This window comes from Porites lutea, chromosome 12 (assembly GCF_958299795.1).
Source record: "Porites lutea chromosome 12, jaPorLute2.1, whole genome shotgun sequence".
Lineage (NCBI taxonomy): Eukaryota > Metazoa > Cnidaria > Anthozoa > Scleractinia > Poritidae > Porites > Porites lutea.
This window is the reverse complement of record NC_133212.1, coordinates 20,638,757-20,648,473: the sequence shown is the minus strand read 5'-3', so window position 1 is coordinate 20,648,473 and position 9,717 is coordinate 20,638,757. Positions and strand designations below refer to the sequence as shown.

The following is a 9,717-nucleotide window of genomic DNA, read 5'->3' as shown; positions in this document are numbered from 1 at the left end:
TTTTTGCAAATCCATCTCTGGGTTTAAACAAATTTCCTGAAAGTTGTCTACTTAAGAACTTCAATACAATACATACCAGAGACGTGAGTCTTTATTTAGGGAAAGTTATTAAACTGTGACAGTCAGCTGGGAAAGCGTAAAGAGTTTTAGCGCCTTCACCCCCCGAGTCAATTATGTGTAAATTTTGAGTTTGTGAAAGAAAATCTACGAAGTGACCATTCGATTAAAACCTACTAGTAGTATTCAGCACTACGTCTGCATTACGCCATTTTTACAGTATTTAACGAAACAACAGTTCGAATTTTTCTCCGCAAGTGGGGAGAGACTAAGTTTGTCTTGCTCGCTTACAAAGGAATTGATGAATTGTCTTCCAAACTGCCGCGCGAATTTCTTGAGCACGCCAGCAGTACAAAAAGGGATTTATGGACGAGTTCAAAAACGCTATTGTCTCTGCAATATGCAATCCGCTATCCAGACGCTGTTCAAAAGCCAAAATGATAGTAACCACCAATATCGGCAAATGACAAAAAATCATACAAATGAAATAAATTAGGGTATTGATGGCACTCTTTGTAGACTGTTTAACATTCGTCGCATCATTACTCAGCCTCAGTATGGCCTGTTGTTGTGATCGAATAGCCAACTTGTGATGCCTTACAATTTGGTAAATTCTGATGTACGAAAAGGTTGAAATAAAGAAGCAAATAGCAATGCCGCCGACAACTATGGCTAGGAAAAGAGGACTTCTTTTCCAAATTATCCTGAGACATGACAAAATAACAAACACAAACCAGATGCCTGCTATAGTAAATAATGCACGTTTCACTGTCATCACGTCGGAGTAACGCATATGGTAACGAAGAGCTTAAAACCGATCCACGCTGATGGCTGTCATGGTGAAGAGAGAAACGCCACAGGCTAGAACAAACATGCCTTCTTGTGCTTGTTTCAAAGCGAAGCTGCTATCTGAGTAGATAAGCGCATTGGAATGTAAACTGGTTGAGCTACAAGTCCGACAAGAAGGTCTGACACTGCGAGACTACACAAGAAGACTATGGACGGTGCTGAACGGAGCGAAAAAGTTCTCAATATGGCAGTCAACACCAAAGCGTTGCCAATGGTGGACATAAAAATCAGTGGAGCATTGAGGATACAGTTGATTATTTCAATTGTTTTAGGAGACTCCATATTTTCCATGCCATCGAGTTCTGATTCGTTTTTCCAGAGAGGAAAGTTTATCATTTTCAGTTCAGTAAGCGCTTCTGGCTTTCCTTGCTGTCCGAATGGCACCCAAGCAACGTATGTATGTCCTAGGCACGTCTTTATTATAACTGCGCCCGTAAAGGAGTGGACAAATTAAGTAGTGTTTATAAGTTTTAACCCAACCATAAAACGTGACATTTCTCTGCATATGACGATAGTAAGATAGATCCGCAAATTATTATTGTTTTGCATTTGATGGGTATCGCTCGCCAGATGGGATAGTTGACTACATTATCACTTATTAATAAGAACGAGATCCTGAAGCCAATTATGTCGTTTTGATTGGGTCACAAAACCACGCTAGTTTGCATAAAAACAACAGAAAGCTATTATTACAGACAAAACAGGAAAACTGAGTCAAAACAGCGAGCGAGGGAATGGAAGTTGGGCATTGTTCTATGCTGATTGCACGCCAGTAAAGAAAATTAGACGACTGAAACAAAACAAAAAGGTTGCAAAGAAATTAACGTGACAACGTAACAAAAATTTCTCTCTAAGTTTCACGAAGTTTATCTGAAAGACTTCTTAGCAACCTGTGATTTAGTGATTTAGTGTTCGGATTCATACCAGTTTAGGTTATTTCAGTATAAAATGGCGCTGACTAACGATATTTTGGTCGCTAATAGTCAAACAAAGAAAAATGGTGCATTAGAGATACGCCTAAATATGAAGTCAAATTGGTGGCACCGTACTTCAAACGAGCCGAACCCAACTAGCTGAGTTCGGAGGTGCAGCGTTTGACCCCTTTTAGTTTGTATGATGGCATACAGAAGGGGCACCCAACGACGGTTTCCTCCTAAATACATTGACTATCTAGAGCACGTTGAAATACTCTAGAAATGTATTCTAAGAGGGGCTAGAAAATGTGTATCTGTTCGAAATTACAAGGACTTTAGTATTATTTTATTATTTTAGTATTATTCTATTTTTATTTTAGATGCAATTTAACGTATTACGAAATTAAGAATTTTCCCGATTCCTCTCTCCATCACATTTTTAAATACGACAATTTTACGTTTCCTTTTATTCTCTGAAAAATAGCCTATCCTGGGGAATAAAATGCGAAAATTAAACTTTAGAAAATCGTAAGCAATTTATTAGATAGGCTTCGAAAACTGTACATCAATGGTAGGGTCATCTGGAAATTTGTAGCCGTCCTCAAGTGATAGAACTGTTCTAGGCAATGTTTCCTTCTCCAAACAGATATTTTACACCTCCGTCCATCCAAACTTAAATAGGGCAATCGTCAAATCGTCACACCTCACATTAGTCGAACGCAATGTTACTTGTCTTGCAAAGCTGCTGAACAAAAAGACCGGTGAGTTTCTTTTAAAAAAGTTGAGCTGAATTAAGTTCGGCTGTTTTACCAAAACTGTAGCCAAGTACTCCTCATGACAAGTAACGCTTTTTACTGGGGCCTAAACAAGAAATGAGTTAAAACTGACTTAAAAGTCTGAAAATTTCCTTGATGAGGATGTAATCGTATTTGCATTGTTTTTTAACTTAGATAGCTGCGAAGTTTACCGTTTAATTTGAGGTAAAATGATAACAGCCTCCGCCTCTGACACCATGTTACGTTCATCAGAAATCGAGGCGTGTTGCTTAGAATTTTCTTAATGTCGTCAAAACTTAACATTCAGGATCAGTATGAAAATAGTTAGCCGAGGAGACTGGTTAGGAAAGCCGGCAAACATCAAAGTTGAAAAAACGGTGCTGTAGTTTATGTTGGAAGCTCCCTGACCGTGCACAATCCATTGTTTTTTGTTCACAAATTGTGACTGAATAAATTAATGCAATGTTTCTCTTGGTCAGTAAGTTCAAAATGATAGGAATGGTACTGAACGTTATGCACGGTCAGGTCCAAAACAGCTAACAAAGATATGTAACAAAAGAGTCTAACGGCCTCATAACCATTCCACTTTTAACTAGTAATAACTATGATATGAACAAATAGGTATTTCACTGAAATGTTGCCTGCAGTGAAAGCTACAAAATTTGAGGAATCTGCTTAGAAATCTTTAACAATATAGGATTAGCAAAATTGTAATCAGAATTCCATTTGCCAACAAAAAAAAGACGCTCTTTTCTGGATTATATAACTCCATGATTATAGGTCTCGTATGTCGTGATCTCAAATTGAAGATTTGTCTCTATAATGGGATGAAGAAGTGTAGAGGTTTTATCGTGCGGATGAAAGAAACTTTGGTTAAACATTTCATAAGGAAGAACTCTTACAATAAAAATTATGCGCCGACTGACAAAAGTGTACGTGACGCTTGCAATTAAAGCCCCTTCAAAAATAAGCAAACAATTCCACATCTTGAGGGGATAATTGAAAACTTTAACTTCCTGTCATACGAAATGCTGTTTATAAGACCAAAACGGCTCCATTAGGGTAAAAATATCAGCTTTAATTTAAGCCGACTATTCCTTATTGCTTTCTGGTTTTTATTGTCTACTAGTTTTTTTATTTTTTTATTAGCTTCCGGTATTTTGTTGAGTCCGTTAGGGACCCACAACAGAGGTTCTCAGCGCCGCTTCGCAGACGTTACTAGCTGGGGAAAGATTGCGCCAGTGCGATGCAGACTACTTAAATTACCCTTGGGGTAAAAATGAGAGCAGCGACAACCTCCTGTTTTACATTAATTGGATGTTTTTTAATTAGTCCTAATTCTCGTTTTTAAAAATTTTTGTTAAAAGAGCAAATTCATTACCCACATCTTAACGCAGCGAAAGTCAGTTACTACTCAGTTTAAACCTTGTTTAATTCTCTTTCGAAAGATCTGGAACAGTCGGCACGATTACTATCACATCTGATTGGTGTATTTCAATTACGGCTCCCACGCCCGAGTCGGCGAGAAAAATGGCGAAAACAAATGTTCAAGCCATGCACGGTAAACCAGTAAAATATTTGCAAGTCAAGAGTATTTTGCAGTGTACCAAAATGCAAGAATTAATTTAGTGCAAGCGCTACAAATTTACCAACGAGCACGACTTATTGGGTGTTAATAACTTTTCGTTACGTCCAGGGAGTATCTGAATACGAATGCAAGTTATAATATTTGGATTAGACATGTGACGGATTCAGGTCTATCAAGACAAAGATTTCAGGGTCTGTCTCCCTTCCTCTAATGGTAAATAGATAAACTTTCTTAAAATTAGGACTCTCTACGATTACCCCGCACAATGACGATGCTGAGACGGTCTATGTTCTTGTGGAAAAGGATCAATGATATTGTGTAACTACAAGGAAGGCTGAAATTATGATTTGTCAGACACAATTCAACAATTAAAGTTTCGAATTCTCCTTTCCTCTAGCTTATCTTGCTTAAAAACTTCGGATGAGGGAGACCTATGAAAATTGAGACAGTAATAGTTGCCTTTACTTTTAGCAGTTAAAAAAGGAACTTAAAAAATAAGCTCCGGAAAGCTCAAAGTAGTGTTAGAGAATTAAAAAGTGTCGCTAGTTTGAGCGGAAGTTCTTCGCCATTAGCTTTCTAATATTTTATTTTTCTTGAACTGAACTGAATATACAATAATCTTGTAAACTGTAGACGACTTAAATTGCTAAAAAGCTACATGGGCAAAAATGCTTATAAATAGCGGCTTAATCAAGTCACATGACGTTACAATCGTTGCTTTAACCAACCTTCACAACAAACTATTTATGATAGATAACACAGAATTAATAATGCGTCAGTATGATTAAAGTTTAACTATTACACTTGTATATAACAGTTACATATTACGCATTTAAAAAAAGGAAAAGATTAATGGTGAGGATCATCAATGGTTTAAACAAATGAATAAACAAGTGCTTTTTAAACGGTGTATACGTTGGAACTGTTTTTGATATTTTCGGGTAATTCTTAATAAAAAAATAATAAAGAAAATGGGGAAATAACTGCTTAGTATTTTTCTTTGAGTTAGCGGAATAGTGACTCAAACAGTCTTTAACAGTCTCAACAGAATCGATTAACGCTCAGCTTAGTCACTTTGCACTGTGTGTACATGTTTTGTCATATTTTTTACTATCTTTGCAACTGACGTTCGGATTTCGCGATTTTGTCAACAGTGGTAGGGAGCAAGGGTGGCGCAGTGGTGAGAGCACTCGCCTCCCACCAATTTGGCCCGGGTTCGAATCCTGACGTCGACGCCATATGTGGGTTGAGTTTGTTGTTGGTTCTCTCCCTTGCTCTGAGAGGTTTTTATCCGGGTACTCCGGTTTCCCCTCTCCTTAAAAACCAACACTTTTAAATTCCAATTCGATCTGGAACGCACGGACACGTCTCAGTGAGTTCTTATCAACTCCTTAGCGCTCCGTGGGTAAACAAATTACAATTTACAATTTTGGTACAAAAAACGGTTTAGAGCACTCGTCGCACAGCTTTGGTTCTGAGCGGAATGCAGCACTCATTTTGCGGTTCATGGATCTACGGTTACCAAAGTGGGCGAAAGAGTCATCACCATGCTCTTGGTCTTCATTGCGAACAGGGAGGCATTATAAAGTACCTTAAGCCATACTTAAGTATTTTCTGAATTTCAACAGACATTGAACTTTCCAAAAATCATTAGCCATGTATACTGATTAAAGGCTTCGCTGCGAAATGTGGTTTTGACGAATTATGTAAAGTGCGGCAGGTATCTCGCTCAGCACACAAATCTTCACGGAACAAAGTTTTACTTTTCTCTGCAAAGTTTAGGCAAAGTTTAAGGAAGTTTGCACAGCGCGGTGAAGGTCTCTTTACAAATACAAGTTTAAACGTCAAGCTCGCTAGCTACTTCCGTTTGTTTACACATCATTTTTCGGACTACCTTTACAGTTGACGTTCGGATTTCACGATTACACCAACAGTACAAAAATGGATTTACGGACGAGTTCAGGAACACAACAGTCTCTGCAAAGGACCAATTTTCCTCATAGCCTATAACTAAGGTGGCTCGTAGCAATGAATAAGACAGAAAAGGTAAGTAACAAAATATCATGCAGATGAAATATACAAAAGTCTTTAAAGCACGTTTCTTTGATATTATCATGTTATTACTATCTGGAATATTTACACTAATATTAAAACTGTTCACAGCTTGTTGATGAGCGTGAATCTGGATCTGATGGTGACGAACAATGAAATAAATTTTGATGTAAGAAGCGGATGAAAGGATGAAACAAATTGCAATATACACTCCTGCAATAAGATTAAAAACTCTCAATTTCCATACGGTTAGGCATGGTAAAAGTATGGAAACAAACCAGAGACTTGCTGAGGCATATAATGCTCGTTTTGTTGTCATTAAATTCGGATACGTCATGTGATAGTGAAGAGCTAAAAGTCGATCTACGCTTATGGCTGTGATTGTTGCGAGGGAAACACCACAGAGAGAGACAGACATCGAGAATGTGGCTTTGCGAATAAACCCACCAGTTAAATAGTGAAGTTTTATGGCAATGTAAACAGGTTGACCCACAAGCCCAACAAGAAAATCTGTAATAGCGAGACTGCATAGGAAGATAGTAGACGGTGCTGAACGAAGCGAAGGAGTTCTCAAGATGGCGACCAACACCAAAGCATTACCAGTGATGGATGTCAGCATCAGTGGAGCATTGAGGATGCAATTTATGACGACAACACTTTCCAAGCTAGAACTGTTGTCCATTTTCAAGTTGTCGGATTTTGATTCATTCTTATCGACAAAGGAGTAGTTTAGCATCTTCGATTTCTTTCTTTTTTTTTGGCTTTTACAAAAAGAAGCGGTGACTTTGCAGCTTTTAATTCGTTGCTTTGTTCTAATTGTGTAACTGGCACCTGTTTGACTCTTTAAAAAGTCTTTATTAATGTATTCATCATGCAGGCTGAACTCTGTTTTCCATAAGTAAATTTAGACCAATGAGGGGGTGGGGGGGGGGGGGTAAAAGTGTCCGTATTTAAGTCAAGAATACCCCTTTTTATGAAGAAATAGACTACGAGTAGTCCCCCATTTTTCGTCAGGGATAGTAGAGCGTGCGAAACGCGAGCGCGCGTGAGAGGGGGGGTGGGGGGGGGGGGGGGTAAAAGTGTCCATATTTCAGTAAACAATACCACCTTTTTTATGAAGAAAATACTAAAGATACAAAACAGGACGTCAAATGAAATCTCTCTATCTTTCAGAAAGCCATCATTCCGTAGACTATTCCATAAAACACTCAAAAGTCGCATACCGTAAAATTCCGAAAATAAGCCCCTCAATGTATAAGCCCCTCCAAAAAAAAAGGCCCCCAAACCGGTAACGGAAAAAACCCTCCGTTAAATCGCCCCTCCAAATATAAGTCCTCCGGTGGCTTGTGCTCGGAAAATTGCCCTCAAACACAAAGTAAAACAAAGCAAAAGCGGTAAATTTACTTCCAACTATAAAACTAGCCCAATCGATTTTGAAACGCAAATTTCCTTCCGTAGATAAGCCCCTCCGAATATAAGCCCGTCCAAAAATAAGCCTCTCAAAAAGGGCCTTTGAAAAATATAAGCCACGGGCTTATTTTCGTCGGTATTTACGATTATTTATTCAAAAACTGTTCTCTGCATGACTCGTCTGTTGCCAGAATAGGCTGAAACTGATGTCTAAAATCCATCCTATCCTGTGTATCGTAGCGCTGGAAACATGGACATGCTGTCACCTAAGTTTTAAAGCTTCAAAAGTGACTTTTTAATTGCATTTCAGGCCCGACGGGCAAGAAATTTTTTTTTGTCTTTTTCTAATCATTAAGTTAAAAAGAAATAGGAAGTGTGTAACAAAAAGTTCCCCAGTGAAAATTATCGTTCATAACGATTTGACTGAAACCGTGAGAAAATATCAAAGATCAAATCGAATGGAATTATGCCGTTTAGTAAATATTTTTAAATATGCACGGTCTTTCAACCTTTTGATTTTTTTCCAAATTAGCTTGATCTTTTGTAACAGAAACTTAGAACGTTTTCAGTCCTATTTAGACCTAAACAGAACTTAATAACAGCATTGCAAACTGACATTATTTATGGATACGTCGCACACACATACCTTGCCATTCTCAGACGGAAGCTGGACGGAAACTAATCAAACGCTGCAAGCTCTAGAAATTTACCAACGCGAACAACCTACTGGGTGTTAATGACAATCGTCCGCTCAGGAAGTATGCAAGTGTAATTATTTCAGTCCCGACATGTGGCGTATTTAGGGTCTATCAAGACAAAGATTCCGATGTCCCCCTACCTCCCCCTCCTCCGACCTTTCTCCCTCTTTTGGTAAATGCACTTAGCAGACTTTGGAATTAGCAAAATTAGCAAAATTTGGAATTCTACGATTATACTTTAAAATTACAATTTCATGACTTCTTCACGTATCAGTACGGTATGGGTCTATACTTGTGACACGTAAGGATAAATGATAATAGCAAGCTTTAGCAAAGGAGTTTTGAGCGACGCGCGTCAACCAGAAGTGGACTTTTTGCATTTTGGGCAGTGGTTTTACTCAAATGTTCGGGCAAATCGTCTGTTTATGAGACATTATATAGCAATACAAATTTGCTAGCGTTAAGACATACTAAAAGGCCTCATTTCTTGATGACGTACGTCGCCTAAAAAAATCGTTTGTTTAAAGGTGATGTTACACGAAACAATTCGCAACGAAGATTTTTACCGCAACACAGCGTTGCAACATTGTTTCGAATAGTTACAACATTGTTCCAACATTGCAACGCTGTGTTGCGCTAAAAATCGTCTTTGCTAATTGTCCCGTGTAATATCATCTTAAGCTCCCCAATTTGAAACTGCGAGGAAGGGTGAAAATTATTGGATTTGTCAAACACAGTTCAACAAAGGTTGGATCTCTGTTCCTCCCCATTTACGAAAACTCCCTTTATCACCCCGGGAAAATTTGGATCGAGGGAGACAAAAAATGAGACCGTCATAGTTATGAATTTACCTTTAGCAGTTGAAAAAAAGAACCTTTAAACAATATTTTAGATTAGTTCCGGAAAGCTCAAAACAGTGTAGAAGTTTTAAAACGAGAACTAGGGAGCAAGTTTGAGCAAATAGTAACAAAAATTATCCAATTTATGGTAACTTAAAATTTTCCCGATTGATCTCGTGCTTAGCTAATCAAAATGGCAGGTGAGAAACGTTTATTGGTTCAGTTGTTATCTTATAATAACACTTAATATGTATTTGTATCACACAGGGCAATTCTCCTGGTAATTTTTACCTTTCTCTTGTTTAAGCGTTGATGAATAGTAATCAGGGATTTTGAAAATGAATATATAACTTGCTAGTAACATTAAAATGGGTCATCACCTAGGTTAAACACATGCTGTTTTCAAGTATTCTTAACGTTAACTGTTCCTTCCCCCTATATGCAATAATCTTGCAAATTGAAGCAGACTTTTGCTTAATAAGAACGTGAAGCAATAATGCGTATAAATGGCCGCTTAATCAAGCCACATGACGT

At 38.0% G+C, this 9,717-nt stretch overlaps 1 pseudogene; it reads right to left on the bottom strand.

Moving 5' to 3' along the window:
• Positions 1-325: 325 nt before the first annotated feature.
• LOC140953851 (melanocyte-stimulating hormone receptor-like) lies at positions 326-1,242 on the bottom strand (annotated as a pseudogene).
• Positions 1,243-9,717: the final 8,475 nt, after the last annotated feature.